The sequence below is a fragment of the Callithrix jacchus genome, chromosome 6, assembly GCF_049354715.1.
Source record: "Callithrix jacchus isolate 240 chromosome 6, calJac240_pri, whole genome shotgun sequence".
NCBI classification, from domain to species: domain Eukaryota; kingdom Metazoa; phylum Chordata; class Mammalia; order Primates; family Cebidae; genus Callithrix; species Callithrix jacchus.
In genome coordinates, this window is record NC_133507.1 from 136,490,033 (window position 1) to 136,507,419 (window position 17,387).

General features: G+C 37.2%; 1 pseudogene; it reads left to right on the top strand.

The window, feature by feature from the left end:
• The window catches only part of LOC100397027 (alpha-endosulfine pseudogene), a 48,736-nt pseudogene extending 33,635 nt beyond the window's left edge, over positions 1-15,101 (top strand).
• The last annotated feature ends 2,286 nt before the right edge of the window (positions 15,102-17,387 follow it).

Below are 17,387 nucleotides of genomic sequence, written 5' to 3' on the forward strand. Positions count from 1 at the left end.
TTGTCTCAAAAAATAATAGTAAATGCTAAGTGATAAAGTACAGTGGGGTAAAACAATTAAGTACACAAATGGATGCACAAAGCAGAAGAACAAAGATAAAAAGCAGGAAAAGCTACATTCATCCTTAAAGAAAAAGTTGAGATTATTATGCAATTTAAGGAAAATACAGTCATGTCACTTAACCACAGACATACATTCTGAGAAATGCATCTTTAGGTGATGTGTCATTGTGCAAACATCAGAGTGTACTTACACAAACTTAAATGGTGTAACCTACTACACACCTAGGCTATATGGTATAACCTATTGTGCCTAGACTATAAATCTGTACAGCATGTGACTGTGCGGAATATGCAGGCAGTTGTGACACAATGGAAAGTATGCATAGCTAAAGATACCTAAACATAGAGAAGGTACAGTAAAATACTATACAAATGATAAGAAATGGTACACTTGTACAAGGCACTTATTATAAACGGAGTTTGCAGGACTAGAAGTTGCTCTGGGTGAGTCAGTGAGAGAGTAGTGAGTGAATGTGAAGGTCTAGAACTTTACCAAACACTACTGCCATCTTTATAAACACTGCACACCCGGGCTACACTAAATTAACTTACATACTTTTATTTCTTCAATAATAAATTAACCCTAGCTTACTAGGTGACTCGATCATACATGCAGTCTCTTGTTGACCAAAACCCACTATGCAGCACGTAACTGTAATTTAATTAGAAAAGGCTTTTATCAATAAAATATTACTTCATTGAAGTATGACCTAAAGATCCGGAAAAAAGCTAGTCACACTGAAAATTATGGACCAAGTAAAGCTCATAAAAAATGGTCTATTAAGAAGACAATTTGAGTATCTTGACTACATTTCTTATACTTGATTCTCAGCAAAAAGTATAGGATGATTCTCTGAACCTATTTATTGATACATGAATATATAAATTATTTTGATTAGCAAATGTATCATCTCCTGAGCAATATGGATTTTCTGAAGGCACTGATATTGTCTGAAAGTCCACTATAGCTTTAAGAAGCTATAGGTATTTAGGGGGAAACTTAGCAAACTATGACACCATTAAACAATTTTCCAACTTCAAAGTTAATCTTAATACTATAAAGTCTGTCCATTTCACAGGTCAAAATGCAATCTATCTTGATGACTACTTTACCGAACTGCTGTCATAGCAGAAGCCAGTGAATTATATACTTAGGAAATTTGGCCAGGCGCTGTGGCTCATGCCTGTAATCCCAGCACTTTGGGAGGCCGAGGCAGGTGGATCACGAGGTCAAGAGATCGAGACCATCCTGACCAACGTGGTGAAACCCGTCTCTACTAAAAAATGCAAAAATTAGCTGGGCATGGTGGCTCGTGCCTGCAGTCCCAACTACTCGGGAGGCTGAGCCAGAAGAATTGCTTGAACACAGGAGGCGGAAATTACAGTGAGCCAAGATAGCACCACTGCACTCCAACCTGGCGCCTGGTGACAGAACAAGACTCTGTCTCAAAAAAAAAAGGTAATTTGACTAGCATGAGATAATCACTTGCCTAAATATTAATACTTCAAGTGTCTTGTAAAGTATAATCTTATATATTATAAGGCTTTTATAATGTAAAAAACTATATTTATATTACCAACTATATATTATCCAAGTTGCCTTCATTAGTGATTCTCTTTCTCTCTACATGTATATATGTATATATTTGGTTTTAATATATGTGATGGGTGATGCTCACATGTTCACATTCCCATGGTTACACAGGTTTTGACAAAGCAAAGAAACAGCTGGGAACTAAAACATTTCTAAATAATCCTATGAATGTAATGTAGATGTACGATTCACTTTCCTATTTACATTTTCTTTATAATTTTATTTCTTATAATAAACTTATCCACTTGATAAAATAAAAAATAATTAAAATTGCAACTTAAAAGAATTTAAGTGATTCATAATACCTCAAATATTTTCAGTACATTAACAGCAGTTGCATTCCAGGAAGACTATGAACAATTTCCACCTCGCTGACTAATTATGCCTCAGTTGTTTTCCTTCCATACAAGAAAACAAATGAGAGAGATATCCTTGGGTCCACTGTAAGTTTTAACAAAAGGTACCTCATTTATAAAACTTCAGTATTCTCGTTAATAACGAATGACCATACCTGGGTTCACAACCTATTTTATCACATACATGTAAGTGTGGCGTGGCATCATTTTCGAGAACTGCCTATTTAATGGAAACAACTGTGTGTTTGTAAAAGAAAAAATGTCCAATTTCATATGTTTGTGCTTTCAGTGGAAAAAAATGTGCTTTGCATAGCAATTCTGGGTCATTACAGAAGGTGCATTTGGAAAGCAGGGTCAGTGTATATTAATAATTTTCATTATTTTCTATCTCCCAAAGTCACTGCATTGATTCTACCTATGGACTAGAATTTAATGGGAATGTGAAATGCTATTATAGAAGAAACTGCATTAAAAAATTCATTTTTTATGCAGATCCTTTTTTCAGTCTCATTATGACCTTGATATGCAATTGCTACTGGTCCTTGTGCCTCGTGATACACAATGGTAGGGGGTGGGGCAGTGGGAAGAAGTGCCTTAAAGGACTTAGGGCTTTGAGTTGATAAAGCTCAATGCATCAACAGTGGCAGGAGGCAATCAAAAAGATCTCATGAGTTCTTTATTAGAAACGTAATATCCAGAATGAATTCTCTTCTCTGCCTCTCAGGCTATGCTTGGATTAATATGTGCTGTCTGAACTCCACTTTCTTGAATAGGATATGAACAAACAGGTTTCGGAGAAGAATGACTGAGATGGGGAAGGAGCTAGAAATCCTGTTAATAAAAGGAACTGCTTGAAGTTTACTTTATTATGTGAAGTAAAGTGAGCCAGTTACCAAAAAAGAAAAGAAATTCTGCATGATTCCATTCATATGAGGTATTTAGAGAAATCAAAACATAGAGACAGAAAGTAGAATTTTGGTTGCCAGGAGCTGGAGGTAGGAGGAATGAGGAGTTGTTAACAAGTATAGAGCTTCAGTTTTGCAAGATAAAATGATTTCTGAAATAAGATATTGGTGATGGTTGCACAGCAATGTCAATGTACATAGTACAACTGAAGTGTGCACTTAAAATGGCTAAAATGGTAAGTTATATGTTGTATTTATTTTACCGTAATTTAAAAGATTTTTAAAAGAAGCTTCTGAAGAAACCTGCTTAATCAGAAAAAAGAAACAATTATGGGCAGAAGATAAAGAAAGGGGAAAGTATGCTAATGAAGACTTACTACATGGAAAATAATTATCTTTATTTTTGTTGCTTCAAGAAAAATCCAGCACCAACCAATGTCAGCTACTGGGATAAAAATTTCACTTCAATATAAATAAGAGAAATTCAACAGTCAGAATGTAAGACTGAAAGATATATGGAATGAACTACTGATACAGGACCTGTGGTCCATGGTATTAGTGATCATGGAATCATATATGCTCTAGGAACCAGTTAGTAGCAAGACGGGGTAGTGTAATAAAAAAGAGAATTAGGAGGGAGTCAGAAGCCCTGAGTGTATGTCTACCTTCTTCACTCATTAGCCATGTTCTTTGCTGTATCTTAATGTCCTTGTCTTAAGACAAGAGCTTGTCTAAATTAAGAGCTTGTCTATTCATTTGCCAGGACTTCCATAATCAAGGACCACAGCTGGGTGACTTACACAACAGAAATTTATTGTCTCACAGTTCTGGAGGCTGGAAGTCTGAAATCAAGGTGTCAGCAAGGTTGGTTTCTTCTACGGCATTTCTTGTTGACTTGCAGGTGGCCACCTTCCATGTATTTACATGATCTTCCCTCCGCATGCCCATCTGTGTCCTGATCACTTCTTAGAAGTCACATTGCATTAGGGCTTACCCTTATAACCTCATTTTTGCTTAATTACCTCTTTAAAATCCTATCTCCCAAACAGTTACATTCTGATGTATTAGGTATTAGAATTTTAATATATGAAACTGGGTGTGAGAGGAAGACTGTTTACCCCATAGCAGCTTGGAGAGTATTTCTACACAAAATGGCAACTGAGACGAGCATCTATCTCCACTCTGAACAAATTTCTATTTAAAGGATCTAAATGAAGGGGGAAAAAATGTAGCTACGTCAGAATTGAGGAAATTTCTGGCAGATACAGTACACAGAGGCCAAAGCAAAAGAAGACACCAAAATGCTCCTTGATAAGAAGATGCTTTTTATCAGTGGGTGAGCATCTCTGTTAGTAGAAAGAATCTTAGAGAATCACATGATCAGCCTAATGTAGTGAAATCAGAGCTGAATTAAGGTTGAGCCTTGAGAAAGATGGGAACATCCACTTGGAATAACTTTGTCACTGCTGAGCAGCTTTATATCATCTGTCTAAGATGGTGGTTCAGCTGTGCACATGCTTTGTCTCTCCTCTCTGTTGATCCCCATTCAAATGATAGTAACAGATAAAAGGCCTATAACATGGATAGAGGCTTCAGCAAATGAATTTTATCAACATATTTCTACAAGAGAAAAGCAGGTGAAAATAGTGGAAGCTGTAGCCTAGAGTTTAAACAAAGTGGGATTCAGTGCAATAGAAAATCAGTCAAGGCTCTAGACCTAAGACAACAAGCAGGTTAAGACAAGAACGAAAAAGAAGGCAGAAAATAGGGGAATTGATTAGAGGTTTGTGTATACCACAAAAAAAGTTGATTCCAACTTACCCCATTTTCCCACCCTTTTATACAGAATATTTTAAATAGTTGGTATCTCCTTCCAAGGTAAAAAAGAAAAAATGAAGATATAACTGTTACATGTTTTTTTAAAAATCTAGAGATAACTAGGATAGCTACAGAGTGTGTTAGTGCCCTTCAGCTCTCCTGTTTCTGACACTTAAAAATAATAGGCAGCTCCCTTAACACTCATCTGTAAGAAGCCTGGTGTTACTAACTCTACCCATAAACAGAGTTTGTACCCAATAATCCCTCTTAGATATTAAATTTGACTTAATATCCAAGGTCACCAGAAGCAGAGAATAATATATAACATTAAAGATGAAAGCCAAAATATAAACAAACAGGAAAACTGACCCCAGATGAAACTGAAGCTATTTTGTATCTTTGAAGACAGGGAAGAGAATATTGCATGCATAAAACAAGAAATTTGTAACATTTAGAAAACAAGAAGTATGCCTAGAAATTAGTTTTTGAAATAAGCTTTTAAATAAAAAAGACAGAAATAAAGCAAGGAAATCTCCCAGAAAGTAAACTAAAGGACAGAAGTTTGAATAATTTAAGAAAAATGTTTTTAGAAAATAAAAAATAAATCCAGTAGTTCAAATTTTACTATCGTGCCTTGTGCAGTTGCTTGCAAGTATAATCCCGCTACTTCGGAGGCTGAGGCTTTTGAGGCCAGGAATTTGAGACCAGCCTGGGCAATATAGCAACATGCCCATCTTGTATTAACATTAAATATATATATTTATATATACATATATATAATATACATTACATATATATGTACACATATATATTTACTATCAGGTATAAAGGGAAAAATAGAGAAAATGTGTAAATCCTGGATGCAATTTTTTAAAATACAGATTTGTATAACCTCAAACTCAGAGAGTCTGATTTAAGAGCTCAAAGTCAGACCCTGGTAACCATAATTTTACAAATGTCTCATATGATTTTTATTCCAGTGCAATTGTTGAAGAAAGCTGTTGCTACTTGGAATTACCTTCAATTAGAAGGTTGAGTAGAAGAAGGATGAACCAGAAAAACTGAGTACTCATCTCAAAAGCATTTCACTTCTGATTCTCTACCCATATATCCTATAAAAGTTGTATCCATAGAGAATCAAAAAAGCTTATATTTCACCTCAAGGCTAAACAGAGGTGATCCAATATCCTGCCAGAGTGTATGCTTTGTTTTTCTGGGAAAGATCTCCCTGAAAAAGGACAAGACTTGAGAAGTGCATTTTGTTATAGAAGATGCAGAGTTCCGAGAAAATCAAAATATGGTGAAGATGCAGATTTCCGAGAAAATCAAAATAGGGTGAAGATGCTGGATAGTGGAAGAGAAGAGGAAGTGTGCCCTCCTGCAATCATATAAGGATGTCATCATTCCATTCATTAAAGGCAATCCAAACCTTTAGAAGCATATTGATTGTCCTGTGCTTGATCAAACAAGAAGAAATCAGACCCTATTAAGTTTACGAACCTCTTTTCTAGCCCAATATTCTAAATTCTACTATGGCATGCTGCCAGAAACCCAGAATTCATAAAAATGTCTTCAAGAAAAGCTATGAATGTAACAGTAAAAAGGTGAGAGGACTGTAGGATGCTAATGGCTAATCATGCAGAAATTCTTTTAAAAATATTAGAATGCCAGGTTCCATCTTATGCTCTTACTGCAAGAAAATTATGTGTGAATCATAGTGACTGACTTAATGAATAACACTAAGAAAAATTAGAGTTAAAGCTTTTGAACACTGTATGCTGAACTCTAATGAAGCATTTTACATATGTCTACTTATTTAAGTTCACAATAACCCTGTAAGGTAGGTTAAAGTAGTAAAGTAACATCCTCAGCTTCTTACATTTCAGGTCAGTATCAGAGAAAGAATTTGAATCTAACAGTCTCGCTTCAGAATCCATCTTAACCACTAAACTTACAAGCTTTAAGTTGACAATGGAAATGGAGAAAACATCATAAAATATGACAACAAGATGGGGAAGGCCCACAGCTAGGACAGAAAGAATAAGAATAAAAGAAGGATAAAGTAAAATGGTAGGAATAACACTGTTAACTTCAAATCTACTGGGATGTAACATGAAAAATAAGAGGCATGGAATTTTACAGCAAAATTACAGATGCTAGCTTAGGTTTCTCCAAGATTTGGTAGCATGTACATCATGGCTAGAATGTGGATAATGCAATAAACAGATCTAATAGAAAGAATAATAATTATAGTATCAAACACTCTGGAAACCAACGCATTTTTAAATGGATCATCTGGTGGAGAACATTTAGGTGAGAATTAGCAGATAATTAAAAAGTAAAAACTTTGAGAAAGTAAAGAAAGACTGTAGAGCCTGACAAAGCCACTATGTTTCTACTGCAAATTGTAAAATTCCCCTAACGTAGTAGTGATGGGCCTTCTTCTTTGCTCAGGAAGCAGATGCAGTGGAAAGAGTATGAGCAGTAACATGGCACAAAACTAGGTTTAAATCCCAGGTCTCTCATTTATCATTTTGACTTTTTGTAAAACTACTGATATTTCCCGAGTCTCATCTGGAAAATGGGAACAATTTTCTTTACCATATTCCATTGAAATAATTAATTTAAAATAACACATGAAATACATATCAGGTCCACTAAATGTCAGTTATCTTCTGCTGGAACTCTTGTTATGCTGAAAATAGAAAATAAAACAAATGTTTGGCTTTCTTTGCTAACTATATGGCCTCCTAAACATGAAGAAGGAGAAAAACCACTATGTTGCACTGACTGCTGAACAATCAGAGAAACTGAAATTGAGTCCGAAAAAATAAAGGATATTGTAGGTGGTGAAAATATGATGAAAACCTTGAGAAGATCTACCCATACCATCTTGAAATATGTGATAATAAAAAAACACAGGTGTGAGGTGAAAATGAGCAATGGAATGTTCTAGTAAATGCAAGTAATTTGCTTTCAGAGTAGGACCTACTTCATACTATAAATTATTAAAATTTCCTTTCAACATTTTTCCCCTGTATACTATAATTTGACGTCAATGGTAGGGAGACTCCTAAATAAACAATGGATCAAAGAACAAATTGCAAGGGAAATTAGAAAATAATCTGATACTAATGAAAATAATGTACCAATGAACATTGTACTAATGAACACAATGTACCAAAACTCATAGGATGCAACTACATCAGTACCTAGAGGGAAATTTGTACCTGTAAATTCCTATATGAAGAAAAGAAAGATCTTAAATCAATATGTTAGCCTCATACCTTAAGAAACTAAAAAATGATGAGCAAACTAAGTCACAAGCAAGCAGAAGATGAGAGTGGACATAATTGAAAGAGAGAATAGAAAAACAAGAGAAAAAAAATCAATGAAACCAAAATTAGTTCTTTGAATGGACCAAGAAAACTGGCAAAACTTTTGCTTAGCTTGACCAAGAAAAATAAAAGAGAGAAATATATTAAAATCAGGAATAAAAGAGGGGACATTATTACTGAGTTTACAAAATTAAAAATGATTATAAGGAAATACTAGGAACAAATGTATGGCAAAGAAGTAGATAAACTAAATGAAATAAACAAATTTCTGAAATAAACACTTATCTCTGAAACTAACTCAAGAAGAAATTTTAAAATCTTAGTAGACTTTTAAGAGAAAAGAGATTGAACTAGTAATCAAAAAACTTCCCACAAAGGAAAAGACTGGGCCCAGATGGCTTCCCTAGTAAATTCTACCATTTAATAGATTAAAACCAATTCTGCCATAAAAAATAGAAGAGGAGGAAAAACTTTCCCACTTATTTTATGAGTCCGGAATTACTCCGATACCAAAACCAGACAAAGACTTTTAGAAGGGTAATCCTTAACAAAAGGGTTACACCTTAAAGGATCCATTGCAACTAATCCATTACAACGAATTGCAATGGATACTTGAAGGTTTAATCCTTTTGTTAAGGATTTGCATTCCAGCCTGGGTGAAAGAGTGAGACTCTGTCTCAAAAATAAATAAATAAAAATAATAAATAATAAATTTAAAAATAAAAACTAACTAAAAAAATCTATCATATGTTCATAAATCGGATGACTTAGTATTGTTAATATAGCAATACTCCCCAAATTGATTTAGATTCAATGCAATTTCTACCAAAATTCCAGCTGCCTTATTTATGCGGCAAAAATGGACAAGCTGATTCTAAAATTATTAAACATAGAGTTACTATATGACCCTCAACTACAAAACTTTTAGAAGGTAATACAAAAGTAAATCTTCATGTCCTCAGATTAGGCAACAGTTTCTCAGACATGACACCAAAAGCACAAGTGACAAAAGAAAAAAAATAAAATAAAAAATGATAAATAAGACATCATCAAAATTTAACAGATATTGTTTCAAAGGACACCACCAAGAAAGTAGAAATACAACTCACAGAATGGGAGAAAATATTTGCAGATTGTATATCTGACAAGGCACTTGTATCTAGCATATACAAAGAACACTTATACACTTATAACTTTATAATAAAAAGGCAAACTATCCAATCAAATCATGGGCAAAGAAATGAATAGACCTGTCTCTCCAATGAAGGTAAACAAATGGCCAATTCGCACATGAAAAGATATTTGACATCATTAGTTATCAGGGAAATGTAAATTAAAACCACAGTGAGAGGCTTGGTATGGTGGCTCATGCCTGTTATTCCAGCACTTTGGGAGCCCGAGATGAGTGGATCACTTGAGGCCAGGAGTTCAAGACCAGTCTGGCCAACATGGCAAAATGTGGTCTCTACTAAAAGTACAAAAATTAGCTTGGTGTGGTGGCACATGCCTGTAATCCCAGCTACTTGGGAAGCTGAGGCATGAGAATTGCTTGAGCCTTGGAGTTAGAGGTTGTAGTGAGGGGAGATTGTGCCTGAACACAAAAAACAAACAAACAAAAAACCCACAATGAGATGCTACTTCACACCTGTTAGGATGACGTGAATCAAAAAGTCCAGTAATAAGTGTCAAGGATGCAGAGAAAACAGAACCCTCATATACTTCCGCTGGCAATGTAAAATGGTACAAACACTTTGGAAACCAGTCTAGTAGTTTCTAAAATTATTAAATGTAGAGTTACTACATGACCCAGCAATTTTACTCCTAGGGATATACCCAAGAAAAATGCAAACATATGTTCACACGAAGACTTGTATACAAATGTTTATAGCAGCATAAAGGCACAGTTCAAATAAAAAACATAAACTTCAAAGCCACTTTTAAATATTTCTATGTATATAAAATGTCGTAAAGTTTTATTTGTGTCAACCAGTGGTTACATATTAGTCATAGTAATGTTAAAGTATTTAACTTATTATTTGATTTTAATTAGACTTACTCATTTCCTGTTTGGGATTCTCAATAGTACTTTGATAAAACAGTAGACAGAAAATAATTCACTTTCTTTGGTGTAGCTTTTGGCCAATTAGTACTTGTCAACCAAGAACCAGGATATTATCTGAGGTCAACTTTAACAATTCTTTTATTTTCCTTGCTTATAAATGAGTACATGTGCACACATACAATATTTCTTTCATTGAAGCCACCAAAGAAGTGGCAGGCCCAAAAGAAAAGAAAAAAGGAAAAAAAGGCAAGAATCACGTTTAAAACATCACCCATAGAAAATATAACTCTCAAAATTGACTATATTTTCATTAAGTTTAAGTCCAGGATGGAGAGCATGCTTAGCAGGTGAATCAGTTTGGATCAGGCCTGGCTCCTTAAAACAACAACAACAAAAATCCCAAATAAAAGTAGCTATACAAGCAGAAGTTTATTTTTCTCACATAAAAGCAATCCTGAGGTTGGCAGTCAAGGGCTGGTATAAGTGTTCCTCAGTGTCATCAGGAAACCAGAATCCTTTCAGCTTCCCACTCCATATCTGGATGTGATCCTTGCTCAGCAGTATTATCTACTTTGAACAGTAAAATGAAAGAAGACAAGAAGGGCTCACCCAACACTTCTTATGACTGATAATTGGCACTTCGTCATACAACTATTTACAATGGGTACTTGAAGGTGTAATCCTTTTGTTAAGCTACAAATATATAAATCTAAACTAAGGAAGGAGGAGAAAGTGAAAAGGAGGCAATACCTAGAAATCTCTGCTATAAGAGTGGTGTAACAATCATCAACATTTCTGTCATTCCAAGTCTAATCAAGTAATGAGCATAAATAATTTATATATAAACTGCACTTAGAAATTTTTAATTGGCTTCCATAAATTAAATGTAAACTTTTAAGTTTTTATTCTACTTTTATGTGCCAATGGTAATTATCCTGCAGCCATGTTAATTACATATATTTTTCCAAAGCTGTGTGCCAGATCAAAAAGTTATAATGTTCAATGTATACAATGAGCTCTGTTTTCAATCACTGTGCAAAAAAGAGAAATATTTAGAAAAAGCAAGTAATGGCAGAGTCTGCAACAATTTATAGGATACCATGTCAATTTCTCATGAAACATGGAGACTTTTCCCCTTGTAGTTGCTTGAAGATGGCTGTGAATTATTTGATTCCTCCTTCTATTGAGACTGGATTCTACTTCTCCTCTCAGTAACCTGGCTATCTCTGTAATATGTTTACAGTAATAGAATGAAGCACAAACAATGCTATGTAACTTCTGAGGCTAAGTCTCCAGGGATTTGCAGTGTTTTCCTTCATTGCTTGAATTACTTTTTTTTGGAACCCAGTTGTCATATTTTTAAAGTCTAAGCCAAGTTGAGAGGCCGTGTGAAGAAGAAACAAAATACAAGCCAACGCTAACTGCCAGTGATGTGCATGAATTATATTAGATGATGGAGCCCAGTTGGATATGCAGATACCTGCATTCTCCGCTGAGACAAAGAGTAAATAGAGTAAAATAACCCAGATGAGCCTGTCAAACCTTATGAAATATAGTACATTTTTTAGGCCACTAAGATTTGTTATACAATAATGTATAACTAACACACACATAACTGATGCACACACCCTCCCATGTTAAATCAGTGATAAAATACAATTTGTTTTCATATGGTGTTAGACTTAAAATATTTGTCATCTTTCTAAAATGATTCTTAAACTTGTTAAATCATTAAGAAATGCCAATTGCTCCTATGAATCAAGACTATGTCATCAGACCTTTAAATCCATACTGCCTGGACTAGCAGTAGACTGAGTCATTATGTAAATATTTATTTAAGAAAAGATGCTTTTCAAGAGATGCACATTTATAATGTCAAAAGTAAGTGAGGTATAAGGAATGAAAACTTTTTGATAAGCCGTGTAAAAATCTCAAGAAAAAATGTATTCTTTTGGAAATTATTTTGAGCATTTTAAGGAGAATGACATTTACATATAGAATGCTTTCCTTCAGTAGAAAGAAAATAAAAAAAGGAAGGACTAAAAAAGAAAACCACTTTCGGTAATCTCTCATTTTGTTAGGCATATTAAATTGACCTTTGATTTCTGGCTATTTTTCAAAACATATTTCCTGTACTGTTTGTAGAGTTCTGCAAGTTTAAAGTTCAGAGCCAAATTTGGATTTTATATATTTTATTACACTGTAAAGAACAAGACCTTAGACTACAGACATTTTTTATATGCCCCTCACGTGATTACCTTGTGAATTTAATAGTCTATGCCATTTAAATTTCCCCTTTCTAATTCTAAAAGGTGATATGGAGTCTATGCATGACAAAGATTCAATGTAAAGACAAATTTTGATTGTAACTTATGATTGTTCTATACTACTGAGAGTATGTAATTATGAAGAATAGCTCAAGAAAATATTCTTAAAGTTACAAAAAATTATGAAGCTTAGAAATAAAGACATTTCATCTAAGAATATCTCCTTATTTAAGAATATAAGTAATTTCTCGAGTAACCTAGAAAAAGTATCAGTAATCTAGAAAGAAATTATTCATACCTTAAAACCATATGAAGAAACTATAATAAATAATATAGACTATTATCAGAACTACATAACTGTTGAACTTTTCTGTTCAACAAACATATTCCACAATTTTAATAGAATTTCAGGCATTTATTAAAGATATCATTGATGCATGGCATCTATAAAACATTTCAATTTAGCTAGCTTTGAAATGGCTAATGGTACCCAGCACTCACCTCCTCCACAAAGAGGGACAAAAGAGCAAGTAGAAAGCCCCATGTTGAATGCAGCTTCTAAGAGAGAACACTGGAACTCAGCAAGGAAATGACAGGAAACCTCTGAAAAACTGAAGCAGCCAGCCTAATCAGTATTGGCTTGGAGCCAGGAGGAACTCTCCATTGAGGGGAAAGGGTAAGCACAATATCCCCAGTGGTCCACATTCCTATGCAAACTCCTACAATCCAGCCAAGGGAGAGCCTCTCAGCCCTCATGGGCCCAAGACTAGTATAAGGAGTTGCCTGGAGTCCACACAAAGGCATAGTTTCAGAGAAGGACTTTACACTGGGTCCCACACACTATCGGAGACCCAAGCAACTGCAGCACAGCACCATTTTGAGAGCCCGCCTAATTACATCCTGCTCTAGGGCCCGACAGCCCTGCATCTCCACAACCCCAATGACATCCCTCAGAGGACTGCAGTGTTATGACGCCAAGCAGACCCAGCATTATAGCATGTTGCCTAGCATTCTAGCCATACAATATCCTAGCCCCCAAAGAAGAGGAGGTGCAATGCAACAAGGAGGCTGCCACTGACAAGGGGAGCTAAAGCATACACGCCCCCCACCCCACTCCAAAGAGCTTGAGAGCTGCATGCCCAGGGCTGCTGCTACCACTGTAAGCAACCTCACTTCCTCTAGCAGCAAGGCCACTGCTCATGCCTTCAGGGGGCCTGGGTACTGGCATGAATAAGCATGTCATCCAGGTCCCTAGGGATCAATTTGCCCCACCTGTGGCCTTCAGTACCTGCACACACTACTGGGGTTCCTGAAGACAGGCCCACCCCATCATCACTGCTGTCTGTGCATGCTGCCTCGGGGGCCTGGGGGTAGGCCTTCCCTGCCTGCTTCCACCAGCACACAGATGCACTGTCCAGGGACATAAGAAATGAGACCACCCCACCCACTACCAGCACCCACATGAACCTCCCTGGGACCTGGTGACCAGCTTACCTAGCCTACCACCGCCATTTCCAGCACCTGTGCATGCCACTCAGGGACCTGAGGTTGGTCTGCTGCCACAGTTACCACCAGAAATGCCATTCATGCCGTCCAAGAACATAAGACCCTACCCACCTGGCCCACCACTGCCAGCACCCACACAAGCTGCTTGGAGGCCCAAGGACTTGTCTGCCTGGGTCTACCTTTGCTGGTACTCACATACACTACTTAGAGGCCCAAGGACCTGCACACCTAGCTTGCTGCTGCCACCACTGACACCCAAGGATTGGCTCTCCTGGCATTCCTGTCCTGAGCAGAACCTCACCACAGCCTCTACTAACCACTGCAACTGAGGAACTCACAGACTCTGTTTATAGCTGAAAAAAGTATACAGAAACTATACGATTGCAGCCACCCTGCATCAAAGCCAAAGCATGCTACTTAACCAATGATATAGATACATCTGTAGAAAAAAGTCTTTCTCTACAGAAGCTGATCCATAAAATTTGGAGTAACTCATACCAAATGCAAAGATATCAACATAAGGACACAAGAAATACATAAAAGCAAAGAAGCATGATGCCTCCAATGAAAAACAACTTCTCCAGTAACAGATCTCAAAGAAAAGAAAAGCTATGAAATGCCTGAAAAAGCATTCGAAATAATGATATTAAAGAAACTAAGTGAGATACAAGAGAACACAGATAAATGATACAAATAAATCAGAAAAACAATTTATGGCTATTTTGACTGAGCAACCCTAGTGACAGGAGCCGGAGCAGCAGCTTAGGTTATCCCCATTTCCCTTCCCCTTTCCCTTTTCCAGTTGACTTTCTGGGCCTTCCTATACTCCACAGACTCAATCCCATCACATCCCAGTAACAAGAAAAAGAGAACCCCATGGAGAAGACCAGCAGGGAGAACAGTGTTGCAGGAGAAAGAAGGTATTCTCTCTGAGACAGCCGAGGAGCCAAAGATGAAGTCCAAATACCCAGGCCTAGAACAAGAGCCTGGAGGCTCCGACTTCCTCATGAAGAGGTTACAGAAAGGGAAAAGATACTTTGACTCAGGAAACTACATGTCCAAAGCCAAGATGAAGACTAAGCAGTTGCCTAGTGCAAAACCGGACAAGAACCTGGTAACTGGCGACCACATCCACGCCACAGGATCTGTCCCAGAGAAAGTCCTTAGTTATCACCAGCAAGCTTGCAGGGTAACTCAGGCTGCCCTCTCCTACTATTCCTTACCCCACTGGATGTTTATATATTATAGGCAGGGATGAAACAGGCGCCTAGTCAGATCTCAGCTTACTAGGCAGAAATGACTATGATTCTCCTCATGGCTGCTGAGAAGGTAACGTCAATTGAAGAGGGGCTCTGAGTCCATTCCTTTGGTTAAATTGAGACTCCTACATCCTCCCTATAGTCCAGGTAGGGCCCAGAAATAGGAAAGACTAGGATTGGATAATTCTCCAAATGCTTTCTCTTTTGTGAGAAAATGGAGAGATGTGATTTCTCCTTTTGGAGGGGACATCCCAAAATTTATTAAGCTAAGCCTTGGGAATAATATGGCAGGTTTAACATCCAAAAGCTAACCTGACGTAGTTGGGAAAGGTAGATTAAATGAGAAATGTTTTTGTGCTTCTAAGTGTTTTGTCCCTTATGATGCTATTGCTTCATGTTTCCATTACAGCAGGTTTCAAAAATCCTTCAAAAGAAAAAGAGCTGGGCATGGTGGCTCATGGCTGTAACCCCAGCACTTCGGGAGGCTGAGGTGGGTGGATTGCCTGAGGTCAGGAGTTCAAGACCAGCCTGGCTAACATAGTGAAACCCTGTCTCTACTGAAAATGCAAAAAATTAGCTGGGTGTGGTGACAGGTGCCTGTAATCCCAGCTACTAGGGAGGCTAAGGCAAGAGAATCACTTGAACCCGGGAGTTGGAGGTTGCAGTGAGCCAAGATCACACCATTGCACTCCAGCCTGGGGAACAAGAGCAAAACTCTGTCTCAAAAAGAAAAAGAAAAACATACTTGCTTGCCTAAAACTGCAATGCCCACTTAGCCCCTGTTACTTACCATCTCTTGCAGTTTGGCCTGGCTCTCAAATAACATAAAGATTAATGAATGTTACTCACAGAAAATGGGCACTTTTTCTCTTTCTCTCTCTTCTAGCATATTGCTTTTGAAAGTATTGTGGGATAGTGGGAAAAACACTGGTTTAGGAGTCAAGGCATATGGGTTCTAGTTCTACTCTGTCTCCGCAGTGCTCATGCATAATCTTTAACTCATTTAGCCTCTCTGGATTTCTATTTCCTCATCTCTAATATAGAGTTCAAATATATATAAGATTGATTCTGATTCTAACTCCCTAAAACTTCCAGCAGAAAAACTCTGTATTGCTCATTGTAAAATTAAAAGTGAGGAAGGCCAGTAGGTGATGCGGTAATAGTGTGGTGCTATGAAATACTGGGAAAGTATTACACAGGGGAACCATTTGAGGGTTACACGAGGTGAGAGAAAGTTGCAATTTGGGAATTACCAATTTAGGCAAGTGAACCTGAATTTCATGTAGGGCACAGTCTTGAGGGTCCAAAGAAGAAGAGGAAGAAGAGGAAGAAGAGGAAGAAGAAGAAGAAGAAGAAGAAGAAGAAGAAGAAGAAGAAGAAGAAGAAGAAGAAGAAGAAGAAGAAGAAGAAGAAGAAGGAGAAGAAGAAGCAGCAGCAGCAGCTAGCCATGGGAACTTCTTGCCTCTGACCCAGCCCAATTTCCCAGCCTACATCTGGGCCTTAGCTTCTAAAAAGCTGCTCTTGCAGCAGAACTGTGCATCTGGGAAAACATGCTCAATCATGCATGCGTATGTGCCGACCCATGGGTCAGATGTAATATGATGCCAGGTGTATTTTGGGGAAAGAGAAAGAAAAGGGATAAACTGAACTAGCCTTTGGGGCTTAGTACCACAGCAGAGCTGAATGAGAAGGTATATAGGAGATTATTCACCTTGCAGGAAGCTGGGGAAAGTGTTTAGGGAGATGAAGAAGACTGAGAAATCTCTGCCTTCTCAGCAGCCCAGCTCTTGTGGGATGTGAAGAAGTAGCAACGCTGATGATTCATGAACAGGAGGAGGAAAGGACTTGAAAGTGACCAGCATCTACGATCTGGTTATCACCAGCTTGCACTAAATCTTACTGAATACAACCTGCTAGTTATAATAGAGAAGGACAGGGTGATAACTAACTATTCAAGAGTTAAGATTATGTAATCCTCCCTTGCACTCTTACATCACAAATTCCAATATGCTAAACATTTGGCCTAATGAGAATAACTGATGAACTTGCTGATGTGCATGTGGGGGAATGAGGCATGTATATATTTCTCTTATGACTGGTCATTCAATTGTCAGGCTGTCATTCTGATTGGATAGGAGGAAGTTGGTGAGGAAGGAATGAAGAGAGCAGGAACCCTGGAGTCCCTGGCTTCTTAACTTTTTGGCTGTCACTTGTATATAA